The sequence below is a fragment of the Rutidosis leptorrhynchoides genome, chromosome 4, assembly GCF_046630445.1.
Source record: "Rutidosis leptorrhynchoides isolate AG116_Rl617_1_P2 chromosome 4, CSIRO_AGI_Rlap_v1, whole genome shotgun sequence".
Classification (NCBI taxonomy): domain Eukaryota; kingdom Viridiplantae; phylum Streptophyta; class Magnoliopsida; order Asterales; family Asteraceae; genus Rutidosis; species Rutidosis leptorrhynchoides.
In genome coordinates this window covers 64,853,151-64,871,124 of record NC_092336.1, presented here as the reverse complement: position 1 = coordinate 64,871,124, position 17,974 = coordinate 64,853,151, and the positions used below count along the sequence as shown (strand labels likewise).

At 34.9% G+C, this 17,974-nt stretch overlaps 1 long non-coding RNA gene and 1 pseudogene across 1 annotated transcript; both read left to right on the top strand.

Moving 5' to 3' along the window:
- Positions 1–10,393, top strand: part of LOC139840693 (chaperone protein dnaJ 13-like) — a 57,216-nt pseudogene extending 46,823 nt beyond the window's left edge.
- Positions 10,394–12,993: 2,600 nt separating this feature from the next.
- On the top strand, positions 12,994–16,805 carry LOC139844902 (uncharacterized). The gene is made up of 5 exons (XR_011758120.1): positions 12,994–13,268; positions 14,136–14,184; positions 14,342–14,429; positions 15,742–15,856; positions 16,460–16,805. It is a non-coding gene; the product is annotated as an uncharacterized lncRNA (long non-coding RNA).
- The last annotated feature ends 1,169 nt before the right edge of the window (positions 16,806–17,974 follow it).

Sequence of the window (17,974 nt, the reverse complement as noted above, 5' to 3'; positions counted from 1 at the left end):
TTCCCTGCATATTGTTACAGATGTGAGTACCACAATCAGTATCAAAAATCCAGGAATCACTAGAAAAAGTATATAACTGTATATGAAATATACCTGATTTGCTGGTCTGGCCAGCTTTGCCTTTTCTCAACTCAGATAGGTAAGAAGGACAGTTCCTCCTCCAGTGGCCAACTTTTCCACAGTGGAAACATTAGGCGTCTTTCACTGGGTTTTCTTTCTTGGGAGGTGGTGGAATCTTTTTCTTAGCAATTGACTTGCCTTTTCCTTTTCCCCAAGTTTTTGGCTTATTCTTTCTCACCTTACCATCCCTAATCATCAGGACACTTGGATTGGAAACCTTATATGGAATATCATGTTCAGCAGTTTTGAGCATCGAGTGCACCTCTGCCAGAGATTTCTCCCAACCTTGTATATTGTAATTCATTACAAATTGGTGATACGATTTTGGTAGTGAAATCAAAACCGTGTTCACAGCCAAGTTAGGCGGCAAGGTAGTTCCAAGTTTTTCCAATCGGTCAATGTAGCTTTTCATTTTCAAGACATGAGAGCTCACTGATTGACCCTCCTCTATTTTGCATGTTTGAAGAAGCTTATAAGTTTCATATAACTCTTGACTAGCCTGTTTTTGAAACATATTTTTTAGCTCAGTCATCATATCATATGCTGTACGATCTTCCATTTCCTTTTGGAGGTCAGAAGTCATACTAGCAAGCATGATTAAAGCTATCTTCTCTTGCTCATCAAACAACTTCTGATAAGCATTCTTTTGAGCAGCAGTAGCTGTCTCAGGAGGAGCTTCGGGTAAGGGTTCTTCAATTTTGTTCAACTTTCCTTCATATTTGAGAACAATTCTCAGGTTACGGTACCAATCGAGGAAGTTTGAACCATTGAGTTTCTCCTTCTCCAACAAAGAACGGAGGGTGTTTTGGTTTACGTTTTGATTGTTTGACATCTACAAAAGAACAAGGTTCAATTTTAGTATTTTCGATATAATACTTTAATAAATTAATTACCCAAGTTTTAATATATTTAAAAATAATTAATTTAGGAAAGCCTAAGATCCACATAGAGGTTCCATAACTACATCTGTTGATCAGCTAGCAGTTATAGAGTCTACTGGTAGGTAGCGAGTACCAATTGCATCACATGTGCAACTCTTAGATCTTTTTGGGACCTTGAGATATGTGTAGTCTAACAAACCACTATTATCTATTGGCATGTTTGTCCCATCCTTGCCTCGAACTCAGGTCTCACCGTGAATACGATTAAGTCGTCCAATTTGGAAACAGTGGAAATTCAGCCTAGTCTCACTCGTAACTGAAAATCCACCTCGTGGTTATAATTCGATTAGGTCTCACCGTAATCAAAAAATAACGAGGAGTGTTTGCAAGCTCATTGGATGGCATGACTTAAATTTGACGGGTATTTTGAAAATGTTTGTGCTAACGAATAATGCATGCACACAAGATTCGCTACACTATCTGTTAAAAATCATTTTAACCAATTTTATATATGTCGATCGTGTTTATGCGTCTAGTTTGTTATTTTATTTTATATAAAAAATAACAAATACACATTGTGTATCATTTTAAAACATTTTTAAAAGATGTCGCTCATATATATTATTTGAGTTTCAAAAAAATATTTAACTTTAAACTTGTTAGAGTTTAACTTTTTAAAATCATCAATTTTAACCTTTGAAACTCGTTACTAGTTTTATTTGATGTTTTCATCAAAAACATTTAGCATATATTATAATCAACAATTAAATATAAATGCGGAAAAATAAAACACAACCATACCATGCATCACACACACATAGCCTAGCCCAAAAATCCTATGCTTGATCTCATGAGCCGACATGGGATCAAGAGGTCAAACTAAGGGTAATATCGTAGCTCCCACTTGATTCAAGAATCAAGTGAAAACTTGACAAACGCCATCGTTGTCTACTTGACCTGTTCGCCATCTTCTAAGCCAAAAGCATGTTATATTTTATCTTCAATCTTCATCTTGTTACATTTATTTAAAATTGAAAAATACAACTAATCTAATACTTTTACAATTTAGAATAAACTTAAATACAATACTATGAAAATGAAAAATAAATATAATACAACTTTGACTTCAAAATGGCCTTTCTAATAAATAATCAACATGACATAATATTGCCGTAATCAACAATCACAACAATCATACATAGGTCGGGGCGTTATGGGTTATGTGTGCAATCACAATTTTAATAACTACATTATTAAAACTTAAATATGGCTTGTCTATGGTTACAATGCATGGGTATAACCATGGAATAAAGCAATCAACAATTATAATAAATATTCAAGCCATAACAATTAAATCTACAATTTAAAATAGTGATATTCTTTCAATCATATTTGTGCGTCATGAGGTTAAGTATAAATCAACCGAGTTGACTTTAAAAACCAAAAAGGTTTCGACTTTCACCAATATACCACAAAGCTAAATCTAAAGAATAGTCACACGACAATTAAGATGGTGTAAAAGCGGCTCGGATACCACTGATGGAAAATCGTGTGTACTTTTACTAAAACAGATTAACGCAGCGGATAGTTAAAATAATAATCTTTTATTATTTTATGAACAAAATTTAACAAGATTAAATTTTCACTTATTTAATGAAACATGCACACGATTAATCTTTCCCAATGATCCAGTTACATCATAATAATTGTCATGAATTTAAAACAAAAGAGGAGTTAACGATATACCTTTCTTGAAGAATTGATGAGACGGAGAGAAACTTACGATCAAAAGTATGACCATCTCTTTGGATAGTCCACACTATACTTCAAACAACCGTCAATGGATGATAGTCCAAACCCAAGTAATATTAATCAACCTTTGGTTAATATTATGAAATCAAAATTTTAGTTCATCGAAAGAAGAATGAGATATGAATTAATTTGGTGCGATATATAAAGATATTTTTTCAAATATTTCACCCGTGAACCTTTTTAAATGAACCAGTGAATTCAAATTACTATCATAAAGTCGTATTTCTCAAATACTTCAGGGGTATGTTATGTAACTTATAATTAATAATTTCTATTATGTCGCTTTCATGTGAATAGTAAATTAATTAATTTTGATTCATTTACTATTCATATAAATAGTAAATGAATTAATTTCGATTTACTATTTTGTTACTTGAGTAATATATATATATATATATATATATATATATATATATATATATATATATATATATATATATATATATATATATATATATATATATATATATTATTTGACGTCTCGGTGTATATGTGTGACCCCGAAGGCTCAAATGATGTTGACCATATAGTTATATGTTGTACCTTACACATTAATACTACAAGATAACCCAAAACTAACCATTTGTAAGTAAATGCACTGCCACTTTTATCTGAAGTGTACTATCATTCTATTATTAATTATATATCTACCAGTTCCCCACTTAGACTATGAATACTAAATAAGCTACTTGGCGTTTGACTCCGTACAAAAAACATACATAATTATGTTAAAAGGTACAATATTATCTTTGTCGTAAGGCAGTAAAATGCGATTTTCACATTTGAAGTCAAAATTGTAGAACGGATGCTGAATATTATGTCCCGTGTTTATTTCTCCTCACAAGACCTGTAACAATCCGTCTCTCTTGATGCTGTATTAATCATGACCCACAAACTGATAATGTTAGACAACAGTTATTATCTGTTAGAAATAGGAGGAGGTTATGTATATTATTTGTGGAAGAGAGGATTGATGATTTAGAAGTTTGATTGATCTTGAAGGCTTTGTTTATTACTTGATTTGCTTATTGAATTGCTTTGTTGCTTGATTACAAATGAGATTTGAATCCATCTATTTATACTACACCATGGACTAGTCTAGAATACTTCATCATCTAATATCTAGATATTTCCTAGGTATTCTCATGATAATTCTAGACTTAGATATTTTACAAGATTATTCTACATACATTCTACACACTTTCACTACTACATATTACAAGAAGTTTCTACATAATGGGCTATAATCTTGATCCAAAATATTTGTATACTTGCAAGCCCAAATCCAAAACAAATAGCCCACAATCAAGTTTAGTTTCCAACAGCCCCCCTTAAACTTGATTTCGTCACTCCGAACATATTCCGTAATCTCTGAAAAGTCTCGTGTTTTAGAGGCTTTGTGAAAATATCAGCAACTTGGTCGAATGACTTCGTGTACTTTATCTGCACCTCTTTATTTGTAACACACTCCCTGATGAAATGGTATTTTGTATCGATGTGCTTGCTTCGATCATGGAAGACTGGATTCTTTGCTAGAGCAATCGCAGACTTGTTATCCACATATATCTCCGTAGCTTCCTTTTGAAAAAACTTAAGCTCATTTAGTAACTTCCTGAGCCATATTGCATGACAGGTGCACGATGTTGCTGCTACAAACTCGGCTTCACACGTTGAGAGAGTCACAATGGGTTGCTTCTTCGAGCTCCATGTGAACGCTGTATCTCCCATATAGAACACGAAACCACTCGTACTCTTACGATCATCTTTGTCTCCAGCCCAATCACTATCACTGTATCCAACTAGCTTGAAGTGATCAGAAGGCGAATAAAACATGCCATAGTCAATCGTACCTTTGATGTAGCGAAGTATCCTCTTGGCCGCCTTCAAGTGATTTATTGTAGGTGCTTCCATGTATCGACTTACTAGTCCAACTCCGTAGAGAATATCTGGCCTCGTGCAGGTTAGGTACCTCAGACTTCCAACCAAACTCTTGTATTTTGTTGGGTCCACCAAGTATCCTTCATCATCTTTTGACAATTTGAGATTGCAATCCACCGGTGTGTTCATTGACTTGCAGTCATTCATCTTAAACTTCTTGAGCACCTCATTCGCATAACCTTCTTGGGATATGAATATTCCTTCTTTCTTTTGTTTTACCTCGATCCCAAGATAGTAAGCCATAATTCTAATGTCAGTCATCTCGAACTCCCGAACCATTGCTTTCTTGAACTCCTTGAACATTTTGGGATTACTACCGGTGAATATCAAGTCATCCACATATAGGCACACAATCATAACATCTCCTTCCTTGCTTACTTTGGTATAGAGAGCATGCTCATGGGGGCATTTCGTAAAGTCATTCTGCTGGAAATACTTGTCTATTCTGCTATTTCATGCCCGAGGCGCTTGCTTCAACCTGTATAAGGCCTTTTTCAATTTTAGCACCTTATTCTCTTGGCCTTTCACGATGTATCCCAAAGGTTGTTCTATATAGACTTCTTCTTCTAAGTGGCCATTAAGGAACGCGGATTTGACATCCATTTGATAAATCTTCCAATTATGTTGAGCCGCAAGTGAGATTATCAATCTTATAGTTTCTAGACGAGCGACGGGAGCAAATACCTCGTCATAGTCTATGCCGGCTCGTTGACTATATCCCTTCGCCACCAACCTTGCCTTATATCTTTCAACTTCACCTTTGGAATTCTTCTTGGCTTGTACACCCATTTTACACCAATAGCCTTATGTCCTTTTGGTAGTGTGGCAAGATCCCACGTATTATTCTTCTCGATTGCTTGAATATCTTCGTCCATAGCACATTTCCACTTTTGGCTTTTTGTTGCGTCTTCTTAGCTTATTGGCTCACAATCGGCAAGAAGGCAGAACAATGATAGATCCTCCATAGGCTGTGTTACCTCGTACAACTCCTCAATGCTCCTTGTGTGATGTTGTAGCCTACTTAATTCTCCTCCTGATGTTGGTGTCACTTCATTAGGTGTAGTGGTTGGAGTATGTGGAGAGTGCGGAGATGGTGTACTAGAAGGTTCTTGAACTTCTAGATATTCTTCGTTCTTTGTAGTACTCTCGAATGGATAAGGGAGAAAGTCGTAGTTCTCCTCTTCGGGAACATTCCAATCCCATGTTGCTTCTTCATCGAACACCACGTCTCGACTTGAGATTACTTTACCATTCTTGGGATTGTATAGCTTGTAACCCTTCGAACTTGAGTCATAACCCACGAATATGAGTTTCTCGCTTTTATCATCGAGCTTCGTCCTTTTCTGATCTGGCACATGAGCATATGCCACACTTCCGAACACTCGAAGGTGTGAGATGTCGGGCTTCCTTCCACTCCAAGCTTCAATGGGCGTTTTGTTCTTGACACTTCTAGTGGGCGAGCGATTTGATAGATAGATCGCACAGTCCACTGCCTCAGCCCAAAACTACTTAGGCATCCTTTTGCTCTTTAACATACTCCGGGCCATATCAAGAATGGTCCTATTTTTTCTTTCCGCAACACCATTTTGTTGAGGTGAATACGGAAGAGTTAGAGGATGTCGTAACCCACGAATATGAGTTTCTCGCTTTTATCATCGAGCTTCGTCCTTTTCTGATCTGGCACATGAGCATATGCCACACTTCCGAACACTCGAAGGTGTGAGATGCCGGGCTTCCTTCCACTCTAAGCTTCAATGGGCGTTTTGTTCTTGACACTTCTAGTGGGCGAGCGATTTGATAGATAGATCGCACAGTCCACTGCCTCAGCCCAAAACTCCTTAGGCATCCTTTTGCTCTTTAACATACTCCGGGCCATATCAAGAATGGTCCTATTTTTTCTTTCCGCAACACCATTTTGTTGAGGTGAATACGGAAGAGTTAGAGGACGTCGTAACCCGTTGTTGTCGCAAAATTTCTTGAATTCCTTGGATGTGAACTCTCCTTCACGATCGGATCTCAACGTCTTTATGGTAAGACCACTTTGATTCTCCACAAATGCTTTAAACTTCTTGAACATTCCAAAAGCTTCCGACTTCTCTTTTAGAAAATAGACCCATGTCTTTCGACTAAAATCATCAATGAATAGAATAAAATATCTATTTTTACCAAAAGACGGTGGGCTGATGGGTCCACACACATCCGTGTGAATAAGTTCTAGAGGTTTCTTCGCTCTACTAGAAGCTTCTGTTGGAAAACTGTTTCGGAAGTGCTTTCCTAGAAGGCATCCCTCACATATTTGATCCGGATGATTAATTGGAGGCAAACCCTTCACCATTCCTTTACTTGATAATAATTTTAACCCTCTAAAATTTAAGTGCCCGTATCTCATGTGCCAAAGCCAAGAATTATCTTTGAAACATGCTTTTAAACATCTTGGAATGTCATGTTGAATATTTAGCATGAACATCCTATTCGTTGACATTGGCACCTTAGAAATCAAACCTCCTTTTTGGTCTCTTAAAGAAAGAGTACGATTTATCATGTGAATATCATAGCCTTTCTCTAAGAGTTGTCCAATACTCAGTATATTCGTCTTCATATTAGGCACATAATACACGTTAGAGATAAATTGATGCCTTCCATTTTTCAAGCGGATGAGAATCTTACCTTTGCCTTTAACCGGGACTTTAGAGGAATCTTCGAAGGTGATATTTCCACTAATTACCTCGTCTAACTCCACAAACATGTTTTTTGTCACCGTACATATGGTTGCTTGCACCCGTGTCGAGATACCATAAATTTGATTCTCCGTTATCTTCACCTTTGCATGCTAGTAACAAAGTGTTTTTCACGGCTTCGGTATCTTCTTGCACTAAATTTGCTCTTTCTTGCACGTAATTGTTTGAGTTCTCGCATTCCGAAGCATAGTGGCCAAATTTATGACAATTATAGCATTTGGTTTGAGAATTGGCATACCTTGGCCTTCTACTTGTGTAGCCTCTCCCGCGACCTCTTGTCGGGTGAAAATTTTGACTTCTTTTTTCATTTCTGTAAGAACTATAACCTCCACGTTTGATATATCCTTGTCCTCGTCCTCGGCCACGTACTTGACCACGACCTCGTTGACTCGTTTGATGAGTCTTTTCACTGCTCTCTTCCTTGAAAGACAGTTTTGCTTGTAAAGCTTGCTCCAATGGCTCCTTATTATTCTTATTGAACCTCTCTTCATGGGCTTGTAGTGAACCCATGAGTTCATCGATAGTCATTGATTCTAGATCTTTAGATTCTTCGATGGCTACGACTATATAGTCGAATTTTGAATCTAATGATCTAAGAATCTTCTCAATGACTCTTACAGCACTTAGAGTTTCACCATTCCTCTTTAATTGATTGACAATCGCCAAGACTCTTGTAAAATAATCGGAAATTGATTCTGAGTCTTTCTTATTTAAGGATTCGAACTCACCTCGTAGTGTTTGTAGTCGAACCTTTTTCACCTTTTCAACTCCCTTGTGAGAATTCTCCAAGATCTCCCATGCTTTCTTGGCGGTGGTTGCACTTGCAATTTTCTCAAAAGCTCCATCATCTACACTTTGTTGGATGATGGAAAGAGCCTTTTGATCGTTCGTCTTCATTAATTTTTTTCTCCTTGCCGAGAGGACCTTTTTCTGCAGGTTCCTCATAGCCTTCCTCCACAATCTCCCATAAGTCTTGTCCACCTAGGAAGGTCTTCATTTGGATGCTCCATCGATCATAATTATCCTTTGTGAGGCGAGGAAATGTGATGACATTGTTGGCCATCATCTTGTCGAACCAAGCTCTTGATACCAATTTGTTAGAAATAGGAGGTTATGTATATTATTTGTGGAAGAGAGGATTGATGATTTAGAAGTTTGATTGATCTTGAAGGCTTTGTTTATTACTTGATTTGCTTATTGAATTGCTTTGTTGCTTGATTACAAATGAGATTTGAATCCATCTATTTATACTACACCATGGACTAGTCTAGAATACTTCATCATCTAATATCTAGATATTTCCTAAGTATTCTCATGATAATTCTAGACTTAAATATTTTACAAGATTATTCTACATACATTCTACACACTTTCACTACTACATATTACAAGAAGTTTCTACATAATGACTATAATCTTGATCCAAAATATTTGTATACTTGCAAGCCCAAATCCAAAACAAATGGCCCACAATCAAGTTTAGTTTCCAACATTATCAACGGTTCCTAACATGATGGTTTTGAATCTTTATAAACTTGCAGAATGTCGATTAACAGTGAAATCCGATCTCAGATATCAAAAAACAACGTTATTGCTGTAAAAGGAAGTGACGGTGATGCAGCTGCTAATGCCGTCTTTAGGCATCAGTTGTCTTCTGTATCATCTGAAGAAATCATGGCTTCTGCTGGTTTGTGTGGATTGATTGAGGTACAGACATCTCGGTAAAAAGTTTTTGTTTTTTTTTTTACTTTTTTATTTTGTAGAATTAAATTTAAATTGTTATATACTTGGATGTTTTCTTGATTCCTTGAGTTATTGGTTCAGCCAGTCGTCTCATCATGCAAGTGCAACTATGGGACTTGTCATGTCACTAAAAGACAGTTCAATAAATCTTTCTAATGCATGGAACCGTCAGTTCTCTACAACATCAAATGCAAGTGTAAGATGCTCTTCCGTTGATTACCCTTTTGAAAAATGGATTCTAGTGATTCAAATCGTTAATATTATATGTTATATATATAGTGGTTTATGTATCTTATGTGGAATTGAAAGTACGTGGACCCTTTTGTTTAATGTGATTTGCTTGGAGGCTTGAAGCACAGTATTACGTATAGAAAAAGGTGAGGAATGCAAGAAAAGTTTGAGCCTTCAAGGCTTACAACACATTTTTGTCTACGTTATATGGTTATATCCTTATAATTTCGCTTTAAAAATTGATTGTCATATAGAATTTTTGTTTAATGCTGTATCTGTTTATTTATTATCTTAGACTATTATGTTTTACATCATGTTTTCACTGTTTTTTAGATAGAGTTAAATATAGGCTCAGAATCCTCAGTTGCTGTTGGATGGCGAAAGAAAGAACAAAAGATGGCTGCAGCTTGAGAAATTAGGGTAATTTTTTGTTTAGTTACTTGTTTTTACTAAAAAGATGATAAAAAGATCATTGATTTTATAATTGATTGCACTAAAATGATAGATAATACACGTCTTCTCGATTTTTTTTTCGTTATCCTAAATGATCTCATTTTTATTGTTATTGTAACTATGCTCATAATTTCTCTTAAAAGTGCAGACTTTGCGCTTTCTAATGATCATAAGTTCATGACTTCTGCTTTTACTGTTCATGATTTTAAAACAATCCTTTTGGGAGTGTTTCACTCGGGGCGGAGAAATGACTTCTCTCTATTCAAGGATAGAGGAAGGATTGTCTACGTCTCACCTCCCCATACCCCACACATATGGGATTGATTTTTGTTGTTTTCGTTGCTGTTGATTTTACAACAATCGCAGATTCGCACAAGCGCAATTGGTGCAGTTGCTTGTTATACTCACCGTTTCTCCGAAAAGTCCCATGGCCGTATTACTGGAAAAATAGGAACGTACTTATGGACTATGTTATAGTATTTTTTTTGTTTTTTCTTTTGTGATTGTATTTATATTTATACTGTTATATTTAGTGATCATGCGTACATTTTCCGAGGGAAAATCATATCCATAATTTACATGATTTACAATATGAGAAGAGTTTATTATGCGCCAACGTCATTAACCTCCGATCCATAAACCGTGGATAACATGTGGCTGAGATAATGATCTTGGGAGGTGGTTAACGATTTGCCCGCCGGCCAATGAACAAGATTGATCGACGCCAAGGGAAAAACTCTACGAGGATCCGTAGGTAAAAATTCTAGATTGTGAGGGATTGTGGTTGCTGTAGAGAGGCATTTAGCATGAGATGAGGAGAGCCGTATGCGATGAGGGTTGTGGGAGTGAGTCTTGAATGTGGTTTTTACCCTATATTTATACATGAGAATTAGGGTTTAGGTAACTTGTGGGCAAGTCAACGTACAAGCCATAATTTGAAAAATCCTACATTATCATTTAGTTTACTACTTTCTTTGTTACTGGTAGTGTTGTAAATCTCTTTATTTCTCTCCGAGATCTACAATTTACAAGTTAGCCATAACATTGATAAAAAAGGCTCTGTTGCTTACAGAAGATCTCATCATTTAATAAGTAACCGTAGAAACGATGGATTTCACTATATACTCCTTCCGTCTCGTATTAATAGTCCACGTACAAAAAATACACAATTTAAGAAAATGTCATAAAAGTACTATACTTTTTGTTTACTTTCAAGTTTTACTCTTACGTTTTCTTTCTCTTTTTATCCTATCCACATACATTAAGGGAATAATAGAACTTAAGCTTCTTTTTCTTTTCTGTTTATGGAAGTAGACTATTAATTTTGGACATCTCAAAATAAAATATTGGACTATTAATATGGAACGGAGGGATTATTTATCATGTAGTAATACCTAGTATATTGTATTTTGAGGTGAATTGCCTAGAAAAATTGTGATTGGGAAGGTTATTGTAGCCAAGTAATTGGACTTCCAAACAAATTATAAAATTTACAGTAATAAATTTATATTATAATGAGAAATTTAAAACTTAAAATAATATTATAAATAAATTACCATTATATACTAATAACCACCAAGTTTTTGATCGTTTTCCCCACATAATACCCCAAAACGACATTCATTAATCTATATAAAAAAAACCCTCTTCTCAGCGGCATAAATCCTTCCCCACCTACTCCTCGCCCTACCTTCTGTTAATCGCTGTGTTCAGATTCAAGGTAAAATTTCGGGGTTTCCAGCTATCACAATCGCCATTATTTGTTTCCTGGATGAACAAACTTAATGCCAACCCTAATTTCATGATGTGCTTGAACAAAAAATAATTATGGTTTACGAGAAAAATCAGGGTTTAGCCTCTCAACCGACTGGGAAGACGAATTGATTTTATTTCACCCCTTCTCTTCTTTCTCAATGGCGTAAGGTTTGTTCTATTACCATGAAAAGTTAGGTTTTTTTTTTCTTCCGATTGTTATGATTAACATAAATGATTGGGAATAACCACCAAGTTTTTGGTCGTTTTCCCCACATAATACCCCAAAACGACATTCATTAATCTATATAAAAAAAATATCCCTCTACTCAGTGGCATAAATCCTTCCCCGCCTACTCCTCGCCCTACCTTCTGTTAATCACTGTGTTTAGATTCAAGATAAAATTTTGGGGTTTCCAGCTATCACAATCGCCATTATTTGTTTTCTGGATGAACAAACTTAATGCCAACCCTAAATCGCCATTATTTGTTTCCTGGATGAACAAACTTAATGCCAACCTAAATTTCATGCCGTGCTTGAACAAAAAATAATTAGAGTTTACGAGAAAAATCAGGGTTTAGCCTCTCAACCGACTGGTAAGACGAATTTGTTTTATTTCACCCTCTCTCTTCTTTCTCAATGGCGTAAGGTTTGTTCTATTACCATGAAAAGTTAGGTTTTTTTTTCCGATTGTTATGATTAACATAAATGATTGGGAATAACCACCAAGTTTTTGGTCGTTTTCCCCACATAATACCCCAAAACGACATTCATTAATCTATATAAAAAAAATATCCCTCTACTCAGCGGCATAAATCCTTCCCCACCTACTCCTCGCCCTACCTTCTGTTAATCAATGTGTTCAGATTCAAGATAAAATTTTGGGGTTTCCAGCTATCACAATCGCCATTATTTGTTTCCTGGATGAACAAACTTAATGCCAACCCTAAATCGCCATTATTTGTTTCCTGGATGAACAAACTTAATGCCAACCCTAATTTCATGATGTGCTTGAACAAAAAATAATTAGGGTTTACGAGAAAAATTAGGGTTAGCCTCTCAACCGACTGGGAAGACGAATTGGTTTTATTTCACCCTCTCTCTTCTTTCTCAATGGCTTAAGGTTTGTTCTATTTCCATGCAAAGTTAGGTTTTTTTTCTAATTGTTATGATTAACATAAATGATTGGGAATAACCACCAAGTTTTTGGTCGTTTTCCTCACATAATACCCCAAAACTACATTCATTTAATCTATATAAAAAAAAATATCCCTCTACTCGGCGGCATAAATCTTTCCCCACCTACTCCTCGCCCTACCTTTGGTTAATCATTGTGTTCAGATTCAAGATAAAATTTTGGGGTTTCTAGCTATCACAATCGCCATTATTTGTTTACTGGATGAACAAACTTAATGTCAACCCTAAATTGCCATTATTTGCTTCCTGGATGAACAAACTTAATGCCAACCCTAATTTCATGCTGTGCTTGAACAAAAAATAATTAGGGTTTACGAGAAAAATCAGGGTTTAGCCTCTCAACCGACTGGGAAGACGAATTGGTTTTATTTCACCCTCTCTCTTCTTTCTCAATGGCGTAAGGTTTGTTCCATTACCATGAAAAGTTAGGTTTTTTTCCGATTGTTATGATTAACATAAATGATTGGGGTTTTAAGCTAAACAAGCCTTTGAGGTTAATTGACGTAAATGTAAAAACTGGAAATCTTGGGATTACTATTTATTTGCAGATACCGTCATCGTCATTTCTTCATACACACGTGACACCATCATAAAGTTTATTATATATGTACATATTTTGGTGGTGTTGGTGGTGACTTGGTGATTGTATCAATGGTAGTTTTGATAATTTTGCCATTGTTCATTGCCTGCTACCTGTCTTAATTGTGATGCATCTGATCAATATTTCGTGTATTCCCTATATTGTTGGTCCTGTAGTCTATGTATCTATATATAATATGGAGTGTGTATTTATTTTATTGTTCGTGTGCGCTAAAATTTTACGAGAGTTTGTTTTTCCTGCTGCTGCATCCAAATTCATTCTTATATATGTTGCTAATTGTGAACAAAAGTATCTTGACAATAGTTAATTACATGTAGATATGTTTTGGTAGTAAGTACAAATCACTTTATTATATCCACCAACCTAATATAATATCTGGAAACCAGAAGTCAATGGGAGTACAAAACTTATAACAACAAACTGAAGTAATTGCAAGTGTGGAAGAGATGGCAAATTGGGTGGGTCCTGCAAGTCGGGTAAAGGGTTCAAATGTGTAGTTTTTCAAGTGTTGGTCTATAAGGGTCAAATAAATTGATGCGTGTTGAATTTTGTGTCATATCTACATTTACTATCGTGTTATTTTTGATATTAGGTAATTAGGTAATTATTATTGCCATTTATAGGTAATATATAAAATATAATATAACGGTGACCTCTGTGCTTTGTAGGCTGATTTAAGATCGTTTGATCTGAAAATTCTCCTGAATTACTCTGAAGGTAAGAAATATCACGGGTTGTTTGGAATATATGCGTGTGTGGTTGTGTGTTCACATATAGTAGATTAATGTATTTAATTTATGGTAACAAAAGTTACAATGAAACTGTTATTTCAGCCATAACATATAGATTTGATATGTTGCTCAATTGGGTGTAGACATGGTTTCCAGTTGTGATTGCTCCACAAGGCACCATGATGGAGCAAAAGAAAGACTTCGTCCTTTCAGTAGTCGGTGGTATCACAGGTAACATCCACTTTTCTGACGTTGTTAGTAGATATGCTATTATTCCTCTAATAGGAAAATATCATACACCTTTATTTCTTTTTCACTACATTAATCGCCACCACATTCTTCTTCCAAATTAATCCCCTGTCCTATACCCTTCACTGTCATTTTTCTGTGTTGATGCTCCTTTATACATGTATTGTATGACCTTTGATATACTGTCGTTCCCCACAACAATGTTGCAAACATGGTTGTGATAGCTTTAGCCTTCACTGTGTAAATGTTTTGTAGGCTGAAGTTATTTTTAAAGTTTTACGTAGCAATTAGTTATTGTATAGTCATTTTACCCGGTGGATAACAAGTTATGCAGTTCAGTACTTCTAAAAAGCTATGTGTTTTCTTGATCTCCATATTTATTTGTGCATAAGAGTTGGCTCCTTTATTCACCCTTTTTGTTAATGAAGTGGCTATGGCTATGTTCAAAAGAAAATAGAAGGCCACTGTGCTCATATTTGGCATTCATGTTTCATTTGCTACTTATGTCTTATGTGATTAATTGCAATTCATTTCTTATTATATGTAGTAGATTTTGTTGTGATTATTTTGTATCATTTACTTGAGCATATATCATTGAGCAATTTGACTTATGAAGGCTTTAGTCGTCTCAGCAAAAAGGATCAGAGTCCATTATCAAATTTTGCAAGTATAATAATTTGTAAAACAGCCATAACACTCTACCTAGCAACTAAAAATTTGTTACAGTATATTTTTATATTTTAATCGTTGCGATCTGCCATTCAGCGCCTTATTTGATGCTACCGTTTACACAAATAATTTACGCGAACTGTAAGAATTCAGTGTTTTTTATTCATTTTGTTATTCAGTTTGATCGTATTCGTTCTTTTTTCTTTACTTTTTGGTCTCATTGGTTTATGTCTATGGTGTATTAAGATGATTTTTGAGTTGTGTTCAGGTTAGCGGCATTTGTTTCAGGTATTAGATTTAAATTGAGTTTTTTTTTTTTTTTTTTTTGGCCATTTTTTTATGTCTGATACATGTTGGTTTTTTGGGTTTTTTTTTTCTTTTTTCTATTGCATTGTTTTGTTTGAGATTTATGGTTGTATGATGGTGTTTATATATGTGGTTATTTTGTTTGTTAATATAAAATATATTAAAGGCTGCAAGGATATGGGATGTGAAATAGATAAATAAGAAGATGCAGTTCAAGAATTATTGTTTGCCTGTTTTGTTTTGATGTGAATGTAGTGGGTTAATTTTTTTTTTAATGGGCAGGTCATTGTAGCTGATGCATTTGTTTGTATGAATATAGGTGAGCTTTTGCTCTTCAATATTAATGGGCAGGTCATTATTAGCAGTTTGTAGTTCTGCATCTATCAAGTTAGTTTCAGCTCAAGTTAACAGCAGATACTCATAACAGCCTGAAGGTATTTAGTTGAAGATTAACCTATTTACTTATGTGTTTTTCTTTACACTTTGTATATGAGCTATCCCATATGCTTATATATGAATATAACATATTGCACATTTATATGATAATTCATATGTTGCTTATGTATTTATTGACTTTATTTTATGTATGCGAGATAATAAGCAGCTTATACATTTTTGTTCAATGAAGTTCTTACAATATGTTGATATGAGAATTTGCATTAGCATATTCATATGTATGTCCATTGTTTTCTATTTCTATATATGAATAGTTTTTGGCCTCCGCTTATAATTGATTGTTATTTTATATAAGGTCTACTTGATGCTTTTATTTTACATGAACACATTAATCAGTATATGGATGTGCAATACTAATATATGATATATGAACATTAACCTCGATGATCTTATTATAGTTTTAAGTTTTATTACAAGTCGCACGGATATTAACTATCAAAATTCAAAATTTGATATCTGCAGATTACATTGGATGTGTATTGGGTGACTTCTTGTCTTGATTTGGCTTGGGTATGTCCAGCCTTGGTTTGTATGTTTTGGTTTATAATATATCTTTTTTTCCCAAAAAAAAAAAAAAAAAGATTACATTGGATGTACGGCTCGCGTGGTTTACCAGTTCCTCCGAAAACTCTCATTTGTTAAAGTGGAGCACAATGCGCTTTTAGGCGTCGAGCGAGAAAGCTCTTTCTCTTCTTTCGTTTCCGTTTATTCACTAATCTGAAACTTAGTACTTACAAAAAAATGAGATTATCACAACCTTTCGCGCTAGACACTCATTTTTTTTTCTAAATGTAAGATGGGCGACGGGGCGTGCTTAATCGGATACACATAATGGTCTCTGTATCAAGCCGCAGCAACGCGCGGCCAAACCCAACTCTAGTTTTATATATTTCATGTGACATTGTTACTCCTATGCTAGACTTAATTACGCCCTTGGTCTCTAAAGTTTTATCTTTTTTCATCCTTGCCCCTAAAGTATTTTTGTTTCATCCTAACATTTAAAGTTATGATATGGTTTCATTTAGGTCCCCAGTTAACTGATTGAGTTAACGACAGTTAACTATGGGGACCTAAATGAAACCATATCATTACTTCAAGGGTTAGGATGAAACAAATATCTTAGGGACAAGGATTATACAAAAGTACTTTAGGGACAAGGATGAAACAAAAATACTTTAGAGACAATGCTGAAAAAAATGGTAATACTTTAGAGACCAAGGGCGTAATTAAGTCAAGCGGGAACGACATTTTAGGGAAATGAATAACAATTACTCCGTACTTACTTATATACGGGGATGTCAACCGTAAAGGTGCATGAGTAGTGTTTGGTCTGTTATGGGTGGATAGCTATTTGCTTGCGCAACAACTCCCACCTGGCATGCCTTTTGAGTTCTTTTTGTCAATGTCTTTCGACTTTATTATTTGAGGCAGCAACAAGCGTCGATTTATTGGCGACTTGACTGCCGCTTAGAACCTAGATTGAATATCTGGCATGCTTAAAAACACATGGAAATTTGATTCTATCATTTTTCATGACGTCATGTTTTTATTTTTATTTCCTAAAAAAATCGTGATTGGGAAGGTTATTGTAGCCAAAGTAATTGGACTTCCAAGAAGCCATAGTACTTGAGTATAAAACTTATGGTAATAATAACATCAACAAATTATAAAATTTACAGTAATAAATTTATATTATAATGAGAAATTTAAAACATAAAATAATATTATAAATAAATTTTATATATTTCATGTGACATTGTTACTCCTATGCTAGACTTAATTACACCCTTGGTCCCTAAAGTTTTATCTTTTTTTTTTCATCCTTGTTCCTAAAGTATTTTTGTTTCATCCTAACTCTTAAAGTTATGATATGGTTTCATTTAGGTCCTCAGTTAACGGATTGAGTTAACGATAGTTAACCATGGGGACCTAAATGAAACCATATCATTACTTTAAGGGTTAGGATGAAACAAATATATAAGGGACAAGGATTATACAAAAATACTTTAGGGACAAGTATGAAGCAAAAATACTTTAGAGACGATGAAAAAAATGGTAAGACTTTAGAGACCAAGGGCGTAATTAAGTCAAGCGAA